The sequence below is a fragment of the Diabrotica undecimpunctata genome, chromosome 5 (genome assembly GCF_040954645.1).
Source record: "Diabrotica undecimpunctata isolate CICGRU chromosome 5, icDiaUnde3, whole genome shotgun sequence".
NCBI classification, from domain to species: Eukaryota; Metazoa; Arthropoda; class Insecta; order Coleoptera; family Chrysomelidae; genus Diabrotica; species Diabrotica undecimpunctata.
In genome coordinates, this window is record NC_092807.1 from 82,478,663 (window position 1) to 82,490,551 (window position 11,889).

An 11,889-nucleotide genomic window follows, 5' to 3' on the forward strand; every position below is an offset into this window, starting at 1 on the left:
GTCCCAGTTTCTAAAAAGTTTTTTTTATTATGAGAGCCCGCTAAAAATCAGAATATTGGTTCTTGGTTCTGTTCCAGGTAAATTAACGAAATTAATGTAATATAGGTTATCTATGGTATCTATGTAGTTTTCTTCCTTGGCTTTTGTTTTTCACAGATTATCTTTACAATTTCTAATTATTTGAGTTTTATTCCTATATGAAGACATAGCCCGAAGAATAATTAACGCTTTTTTGTTAGCCATTTTGTTTATTTCATCTTTTTAGTGTAAAGTCACATATATAAATATATATATATATATATATATATATATATATATATATATATATATATATATATATATATATATATATATTTATATATATATATATATATATATATATATATATATATATATATAAATATATATATATATATATATATATATATAAATATATATAAATATATATATATATATATATATATATATATATATATATATATATACATATATATCAGAATATTTTAGTATTTTTTTAGAGACAGAACTTACTATTTTTAGTTTTATAAGAGTGCTACGATAAATTATGTTTTCATATTTAACCTGTAAACGTGTTATTATTCTAACAAGAATGTTCTCGTAGATTCTCTAAAACCAGTCTGGCACCCCCTTTTCTTCGAGAGAGATCAACACCTCTGCGAGCCACGATGACACTGGTCTTCCTCCATGGTGTTTGACCCAATTCAGGTCAACATCTGTCTGTTCGAAGGGAATCGCCGGAATTCTCGATTAACGGCATTTTATATTTAAAGAGGGAATTTTGTTGAGGACGGTCAGTTAGTTTTGAACATCGCGTCGAATTTTTAAAATGTAACGCAATTTTTAAATGTAAGTAAATTATATAATTATTAATGTGAAATAAATTAGTTATATTGTACAAATAAAGACTTTAAATAAACTTATAAGTGTAGAACCTTTAATGATAAATAAAGACAATAAATTAGATTTAATAAAAATAGTACCTGCAAGAGATATAATTTATATACCAATAAATTTGTTTATATTTATCCATGTAATTAATCCAAAGCTGCTATTTTGGACATACGCCCTCTACCTTTCCTCCATCGTTCTTTTACCTGGACTGTTCGCATCCATCTCGATCTAGTATGTTTGTTTTATATCATTTGACTATGTAAATTGAAATTCTACAGTTTTTAATGTATAATTGAAATATAACTTTTTCAGTGCCGTAAAACTAGAATTTCTATGCTGTGTAAATAAAGGGGCCCCTAAACGTAGTAACATATTTGTTCAACTAGTTTGTACAGTTAACTATGACAAGTTGGTCCCTATACAATTCATTTTGCTATAAAAGATGTATGTGTATTATGATTTGTACAAACAAAGTTTTAACGTGTAGGATTAAAGGATTAAATACTATATATATATATATATATATATATATATATATATATATATATATATATATATATATATTTATATATATATATATACTAGTTAAAAGTATAAATTAAAGGTTTACAAGTAATGATGAGCGCATGCTGACAAGATTGAATGAAAAAAGTCGTATCAGAAACCCAGTCAGTTTTTCATTTGAATGTATTGAATATATGTAATGTATTAGCCGGATTTAGAAATATCTTGTTTAAAAAATTATGTACGTATAGATGATTACCAATTTAGGTTGTTATGGAGTCAATCAAATCCCGAATCACAAAATAAAAGACTATAATGGGACTGTAGTATATAAGTGAACTAGACTATCAAGAATCAAACTTAGAACACTGAGTCACTATGCTCAAATGCACCGTTGCTCATTCTTAGTAGTTGAGGGGTGGGGTCGTTTATAGACGTAAGAAACAAAAGAAATAATATATAAAAAAGAATAAATAGGGAACAGAACAACTCTTAAAAAAAAGGCGCCAGTTTTTATGTTTGAATAAAAAAAATGGGATAATCACAAAACAAAGAGAAAATATGCAAATATCATTAAACCGGAATAGGCCCCATTAAGTTACGTTACGCCATAGGTACCGTGTAGATATTTTTTCTCACTTTGTGAAAATTACAGTCAGCATAAAAATGATATTTTCAGGTCTAAGATCTAAATAAAGTAAGTATAAAATCAATAATGGCCTTATAAATTTGAGCTATGTGGGCTAGTTTTCGAAGGTTTAGTCAAAAGTAAACAATATTAGATTAAGCACAATCTATTATATTTGTAATATAAGTAACTTAAGTTTTTTGCAGTAATTTAGATTTACCAACAAACCAATGTTGTTTTTCCAGTGTTCTTTTCATATTGCTTTTGTGCAAGTACTATAAGAGTGTTGTGTGTATCTATTTTTTTTGCAGGACAATTATGAGCACTTTATTTTGTTCTTTGAAGTTGTCGGTTGTAAAACTGGATTGATATATATATATATATATATATATATATATATATATATATATATATATATATATATATATATATATTGTTATGGATCAGTTTATCGATCAAAAATAGAATAAAGAGTTTTTTTTATTATTTTAATATATAGCGGGCATATAAGTTAAAATACAACCCTGTACTTATTTGTAATCGTTAGCATAAGAAAAGGCATTGTTTCCGTGACGGACTAGTTTTTCCTTGAAGGACTAAGTGAATAGTGAAAGGACAATGGAATTCGTGTAATTATATATTTAAGGAATAAACTTTGTAATTGTATTTTGCGGTGGACATTTTTCGAAAGTAAATAAGAATTAGATTTAGATATGAGATAACAAGAATTTGGAAGCTTATTTCGGTTGAAAAAGGCAAAATTGTTAATGGTTTCTGAAAAGTAATTTGAGTGAAATTAGTTTATTTATTTTAAATATTATGTTGGAAATTTTCTGAATCGAAAATTAGTGGGAAAGATGAATGCTTATGATTGGTTAAAAAGGAATGATGGGGGATGAGAGAGTTTGAGAAGGTTGTCTGGGGAGATTGAAAAGGGTATTATGTTACCGGCAGACCAGAAGAGAAGACGTGTTTTTTTTTGTGTAGTCAATCGGAGTAAGAGTGTTTTTCGTTCGTTAGTGAAAAAGGTGGAAGCTGAGAGCAAATCAAAAACGAGAAGATTAATACCTCTTTTGAGTCTGCATAGTCCACGAGATCTAATTGAGAAAGAAAGGAGAATTTGTGAATAAAGAGTACCGGTCAAAAGAGGCTTGGGCTTGTGTTTTCGGAGGAGTAGTTTGCTGGTATGCGGTTTGGATCGATGCTGGGAACGGAAAAGATTTGATGGTAGCCGGACATAATCAATCAAGGAAGGAACTGTGGTTTGATCGAGAGGAGACATCATTGGTGTAAAAAAAATAAAGGTCAGTCAAATAATTTGAATGAAAGAAAACTTTAAGACATTCTAAAGATAAAATCAAATATAAGCATACGAACTAAGATTCCAAGTTTTAAAGAGTTATTTTTTTGTGAATAAATTATATTTTTTATATGGTAAATTTTTTAGTAGATATTATTATAAAACAGATCAATAAATAGTTTGTTAATTAAAATTAAATTTAGAGTATAGGAATTTGTTGGGAAAGATAATTGCCCACAAAAAGTTATTTATTAACATTCACCGTATTGCTTATTAAAAATAAATAATAATTTGTGTGCATATTTATGTTGTTTTAATGTTAGTTCCGTTTCCTGTTCTATCCCGATTATGAGCAACTAGAAGATACTGAACCCACTAAAAGAGATATATAAAGTAAACTGATTAAAGTAAAATTAAAATGGCACCCTGAGAATTTTTAATAGTAATTGAATTGTATGACTCTGCATAAATTAGTGAACTAATTAATTAAATAATTGGATTAATTAAATTAGTCTTAATCAATAATAAAACATCATAAAGCAGATCACAACAACATGGCGAGCCAACGTGGGGCTTAAAAGTATCTCTAGTTATGAATTTGAAGGATCAGAAACGGAAAACAGGTGATTGAGAGAATTTATTTGCCCGTCGGAAAGAATTTGATATATTTATTTGAAAATTTATGAAATTATTTGAGTTAATTTATCTAGGTACAATTTTACATTTATTCTATTTTTGATTGATTTAATTTTTTGATGAATTTAAAATTTATGTGATAAATTGATAATATTTGGGGGAGAAATATTTGTCGTGTTCTGCAACATAGAGAGTGTTGTAAAATTTCACATTTGGCGGGGACAAAAAAACAGTAACAAAAAGAAACAACATGTCGACCACAAGGAGTCAAAGCAAAATGCAAGAAAGAAACGAGGATAACAGATTAGAAGAAACAATTGTTGAAGAAGGATCGGATAATGAAGGAAATGCTACAATAAGGGAGGAAAGAAAAGAAACAGGGATGTTAGAAAAATTATTAGCAATGATGCAAATACAGACACAAACAATGAATGAAACATCAAAGAAAATGGATAAAATGGATAGAAATCAACAAGATACAAAACAAACAATGGAAGAAAACAACAGGAATATAGAGCAGCGTCTGGAAAACTATGAACAGGAAATTAAAGGATGTGTTGAGGGGATAAAGAAAGAACTGATACAACAGATAGAAGAAATAACCCTAAACAATGCAAAACAAGAGACAGAGATTAAAGATATCCAAAATACAATGAAGGAGATACGAAATTGCCAGAAAAAGGAACTAGAGAAATTAGAAACAAAATTTGAAAACGCGTTACAAGAAGATATGCGAGAAATAGAAAGAAAAATGGAGGAAATCAAGAAGGAACAAAATTCCGGGGAAAGAAGGGAAATGGTTATCCATGGAACAAGCGAGGTAAAAATACAGTTTGGCGGGGACGTAAAAAAATTACACCCAGTAATTTTCATCAACAATTTAAAAAAGAAAGTACGACATATCGGTAATTTCGAAACAGCAAAGGAAACGATAAGGAACCATCTTAAAGATGAGGCAAGTTTATGGTTTGATAGCAAAGAAGAAGAATTGCAAAATTGGCAAACATTTGAACAAAAATTTACAAAGATATTGACAGTTTATGTCAATTCTTACAAATACGAGAAGCAAAATTAAGAGAAAGAAAAATGAGGAGAACGCAAGAAAATTATAGACAACGAGAAAATCAAGACTATAGAGATAGAGGACAAAACTTTAGGAGAGAGTACACGAGAAGAGAATTTGTCCCGAGGAGGGAAAACGAAAGTAGAGACAACGGAAGAGTAAACTATGAACAAAGAAATCGGCAATGGAACGAAAACAGATATCGAGAGAACCAGAATAGAAACAACACTCGCACATATCAGTAAAACCGAAATAATAATAGAACGAATGAACCGGAAAATCGCGGAAACCGATACGGGTCCGAGAGACCAAGAGAAAATAGAAGAGCGGTCAACAACACACACATAGAGGAATGTGAGGATGAGAGACAAAGCGACCAAAGTAGAAGCGAACAAGAACAGCAAGCGTCTTTTCACGAAAGGCGCTCACTAAAGACAAAGAAACAAACAGGAATTTTTTGTCACCCGAAGGAATTTATTAAATTGGCAGAAAATAAGGACAAAACAAGTGGAGCAAATCTGAAATTTGCAGATGGTTTTATCAACGAGACACCGATTAAAATTATGATTGATACTGGATCGGAAATTACACTGATCAACAGAAAACTAATAGAGGAAGTTAATTTAACGAATTTGATTTACAAAATTCCCAAGGTAAATTTAGTGGGCGCAAATAAACGGACTTTGGCAACGATAAATGAAGGAATACGAATAAAAGTACGATTGGATAAGAAATTTTATGCACTACAATGTGTTGTGATGCCAAACATGTTGCATGATATGATCGTAGGAGTGGATGAGTTGTCAGAAAAACATGTGGTGATAGATTTCAAAAATAACACGATGAAAATCACAGAGGAAAAAGAAGAAGAACAGGACAGTAAGGAAATGGAAAAGGAAAATAAGAAACGGAAAATTGATTTAGATAAAGAACAAACGGTGGAAATGAATTTGGCAATGAAGCAAGGACAGAGAACAAAGAGGAGATTGGCAAATGAAAGTGAAAAGTGGGTGTCCTCAAAAGAAGAGATGAGCCCAGAAGAAGAAAAAGAAGAAAGATTAACAAAAGAAGACGAAAGAGGTACAATTGAAACAGTGGTATTTGAAGAGGTATGCGAAATGGAGGAGGCAGAATACAAGATAAATATGTGCAAAGAAATTGAGGAAAAAGAAAGAAAATTGATGTGTGGAGAAGAAAAGCAAAAGGAATTGCGTGTAATATTGAGAAAGTATGAAGATTTAATAAATGAAGAAAACAGAGTAGCCAAAAAGTATGAACATTCATTTGAGGTTAAAGACTTAGGAAATTTTCGATCGAAAACTCATCCGATCCCATATAAATACCGACAGGAGGTGAAAGGAGAAATTAAAAAAATGTTAGAAGATCAAATCACAGAGAGATGTAGAAATTACACCGCTTTCTCAATCGATGGTATTGTATACCGTTTTAAAGTAGTACCTTTTGGATTACAAAGTGCGTGTGCAGCATTGGTAAGAGCTCTCCATACAATATTAAATAAATATGAAGATTTCATAGTGCACTACATCGACGACTTACTCATTTTTTCACCAGATACATCACATCACATTTGGAACACATAAAGATTATTTTGGGAGAATTGGACAAGGCCGGATTAAAACTGAATATTGAAAAATGTCAATTTTTTCAAAAAGAAGTGATATATTTGGGATTTAAATTGGACACACAAACAGTTAGTTTAGCCGAGGACCGGGTAAAACTCATAGATGAATACCCAAGACCAACGAATTTAAAAACATTGAGAGGTTTTCTCGGGACGATCAAGTATTTTAAAAAACTAATTCCTGATTTAAGCCAGAAGGAAATTCCTCTGATCAAATTATTGAAGAAGGGTGTTAAATGGAATTGGAAAGAAGAACAAGAGAAAGCTTTTCAAATTTTAAAAGAGGAATTCTCGAAAGGAACGAAAATATATCATCCCATGTACAATTTGCCTTTCATACTACAAACTGATGCATCCATACAACTAGAAGATACTGAACCCACTAAAAGAGATATATAAAGTAAACTGATTAAAGTAAAATTAAAAAGGCACCCTGAGAATTTTTAATAGTAATTGAATTGTATGACTCTGCATAAATTAGTGAACTAATTAATTAAATAATTGGATTAAGTAAATTAGTCTTAATCAATAATAAAACATCATAAAGCAGATCACAACAATATATATATATATATATATATATATATATATATATATATATATATATATATATATATATATATATATATATATATATATATATATATATATATATATATAATATTGAGCTACGTTCTCGTCTTTTTTGTCTCACATAGTGTAGAAGACCCAAAAGCAACGCTTTATTCATGGTATTTATATAATAATTAGGTCTTTGTTCGATTTAAATATATTTCAAATAGTAAACATAAACACTCCACAAAAGTAAGGTTAAGGTTCAAGTTAGAATGTAAACAACGTCAAAATTCATCCGACTTTCGTGCAAAAGTTAAAATATTTTTAACTTCTTCCGATGACTTTTAATTTCGTACGAAAATCCCACCTGTAATTTTTTAACCAATGAAATTCGCTTAAATTTATATGGTATCATCGTACCGTCGGATATCGGACCTGTGAAAATCTACCTTAATGCGCCAAATATCATATTTACCATTCATTTAAAATTACTTCTGTAGTACCTCGAAATTGTTCTCACCCGACTGAATATGTATTATGTTTTAATATATTTATGCACCATTAACTACTAACATATCCGCAGCTACCTGAAAAAAAGAATTCCAAACGTTTAGAACGTTTAAAGTAACAAGAAAAGGGTAATGCGAGTTCATAATAAAATAAATTTAGAAAATATCGGCATAGCTCTTAATAAGGAAAAAAAGTAATCAAATATGTATACAAGATGGAAGGTAACCGTAAATAAGTATTTCTGACTGTTTGCCATCAGTACGGTGCAGCTAAGTTAATTTAGGAGAATTTTATCTTGAAAAGAGTTGCTCCTGTGTTTTTGCCGAAAAGAACACATACTTTGGACGAGAAAAAAATAATTTACTTAATATAATGGTATAATTTACTTAATATAATGAGTTGATAACAATATTCAATCAGCCCCAAATATTAGGTAGATAATTCTAAACTTCTAAACAAAAACCTAATGAAATTAAAGTATCTATATATTATACACCTAAACTAAAAGACTGAATTTAGAAGCAGTTAAATTGTCTGTCCCTTTCTTTCAATTGCTCTTCTTAAGATTCTTGTAACAGCTCTGATGAAATTCTTCGAGTATTTAAATAAATAAATATACCACATATAACACCTTCTTCCTCTTCTTTCTTCTTTTTCATCTTCTTCTTCTTTTTGTGTAGACACGACTAAAAGAAGAAGCAGGTATATAATACTAAATATTAAATGTTAAATACTACATGCACATCAGAAAATATATTTACTTCAGGACAGAGTGCGCTTTATCTATTTAAGCTCTCACTTTAAGTAGATTGGATTTCGGCTAAACAGTAACCTGATAAAATTAAAGTATCTATATATATATATATATATATATATATATATATATATATATATATATATACATATATATATATATATATATATATATATATATATATATATATATATATATATATATATATATATATATATATATGTATGTATATATATGCATATATATATTTACATATATATATATATATATATATATATATATATATATATATATATGTATATATATATATATATATATTTATATATATATATATATATATATATATATATATATAAATATATATATATATACATATATATATATATATTTACATATATATATATATATATATATATATATATATATATGTATATATATATATATATTTATATATATATATATATATATATATATATATATATATGTATATATTTTAATGGCTTTGGATTATTGATCCATTCAGCCACGATATATAATAAATACTGTTTGCTACAATATTAAATATACGGATACTATATTATACCTATGCGCACATATACACACTTATGCACGCACATACATATTATAAAGGTACTGTTAAATAAAAATAAAAAAAATACAAAAAGGAAGTGGAAACAATAAATTGACCTCTATTTATACTCTTCATGCAGGGCCCTAACCAACTTAAATAAGAAATATACAAATAATACTAAATGCTAATACTAAATACTAATACTAAATACTAATAAATAGTAATCTTTTTTCATAGCGCTAAGACATAAACCCGGTTCAACACCTCGGAGGTTTAGGCCTTCTTTGTGAATGTTTTTTTTTCTTTTTTTAAATTATTTTTAATACGACTTTTTTTTAATATTTTATTTATATATATATATTTTTTTTAAATTTTATTTATATATATATTTTTTATTTTTTCCTTTCTTTTTTCTTTTTTCTCTGTTTTTCCTTTTTTTTCGTTTTTTTTTAAATATTTTTTTCTTTTTATATGCATATTTTTTTCTTTTTTTTAAATAACAATTTTCATATTTTACAGGGAGGTAATTAATATTACATAAGAATAAACACGAAAAATAATAATTGCTAAACACATTCAAGCCGACTTATTCATACAAGTTAGATTTTTCACTTAGTCCTTTTTAAAAATTCCCAAATAATTTGTTGTATTTTATAGTTTCTTTGAAACAAGTATAAGAGAGAAATTTTATTTTGTGGTAAAGGTATTTGTTCTTGAGCCAGAGTGTGCATCAAATTGCATCATCATTATGCTTGCATCCAAACAGCCAATGATTACTATCATCAACATAGCCATTGTAATCACAAATTTCTGATTCGGATAGATTTAGTCTATAGAGGTATGTCTTGACAGTGGCATGGTTAAAGAGACATCTAACAAACATGGAATAAATATTTCTATTGGGGTAACTTCTTACGGTAAACGGCTCAGTAGGTAAAACTGGATGAATTTTTGTATACAGATTATTGCTTCGATTACAGAAAGAATACCATTCAATTTGCCAATTTTGTTTTAGACTTTTCTTGCAAGTGGCTGATAGATCGCTTCTATCTAGCCAAGTTTTTTCTGATTGTTTTGAGATTGCCTCTTTAGTATAAAAATCTGCTTTAAGATTACAGGAAATACCAAAGTGTCCATTTACCCAAACGAAATTAACAGTAGTATGTTCTTCCAGCAGCTTTAGTTGGTTTTCTAAAATTTTAACGACAAGACTATTTTTATATATAAATGTTTACGTGAGTTTTTTAAAACTAATAAGGCAGACATTGAATCTGACATAATTACAATTTGGTGGTTAGAAATTTTTTTGTTGACAGCCCATTCTAGAGCTTTATGAATTGCGAACATTTCTGCAGAGTATATAGAGCATTATTTATCTAACTTGAACATAAGGGTTCTTTGTGATCCGAAATATAATATACATATAGGAGAACAACCGACTCCTAATCTTGATTTAGAACCATCCGTGAACATTTTGCATGGATTATTAAACTTGGCTATCTGATTCTGAAAATCAACTGGATTCTCACTGTCAAAATTGGGATACCAAATATTGACTTTGGGATAAGAAATATTGGAATTTGATTGAAAGAAAGTTAAGTCACACAGAGTGTTTAGATGCTGAGAAACGTTAGGATATGCCTCTGCCAGGATAGGAGAATTCCTGTTATGCCACTATTTGTCGACTAGATGAAAAAACAGAAATATCACATATTTTTTTAAGTAGCTCATTTTGATTGTAAGACTGGCATTTGAGAATAAATTTTTTAGCTAAAAATAGTCGTCTTAAATTTAAGGGAGATTCCATAGATTCGGCTAGAAGATTCTCTGTAGAACTAATCGCAGAGCCTTATACTGAAAGCGGTCTAGTTTTTTTTAGACGACTGTTTGCGGCAGATCCGTATAGAAAGCTTCCATAGTCGAGAATGGATTTGGTGTGCGCACGATAAAACATTAAGTTAATCTTAGGGTCGGCACCTCATCGATAGCGATTAACTACTTTAAGAATATTTAAACTTTTCTCACATTTCATTAAGCACTTGTTAATGTGTTCATCCCATGTTAACTTGGTGTCCAATGTAATACCAAGAAAAGTGTAGTGATTGTGAACGGGTATACTTAGGCTGTTAAACATAATGCTGGATATAACTGGTAAACAATGTCCCGTAAAAAATACCACAGCTGATTTCTTCGTAGTAAGTCCAAACCCTTCTTTAAAGAAATACACTCTTGCGTCACACATAATCGTTTTTATTGAGTTAATACTTTGTTGGTATGAATTATTTACAAAGTAAAAGTAAAAGTCGTCTGCATATTGTAATATATTGCATTTAATGCCTATACTGTGAAGATCTATAGCGTATAGATTAAACAACAAGGGGCTAAGGACAGAGCCTTGTAATAGACTTTGATGCACTACTCTCGGGCTAATCAATCTATCATTACATTGAATGAATACCTGTCTATTAAGAAATAAGTTTACAACACATATGAACACAAAGGTGGAATACCTATGTGGTTCAGTTTTTCCAATAGTAGATTTAAATTGACGTTGTTATAAGCCCCTGAAATATCAAGAAATATTGCAGATAGATAATTATTATTTGAGTAGGATAACTGAATATCAGTCGTTAATTGAATTGACACACTGGAAAATATTTTTGTTTTTACACCACCATTCTAATCTGCTTTTCATAATGTATTCAAATGTTTTAAGCAAACAAGACATAAAAGAGATAGGTCTTAGGGCAGTACGATGGTTTACTTTGGGTATAGGAATAAACAAGCAGTGTTTAAGAGAATCACAGTTGTCTC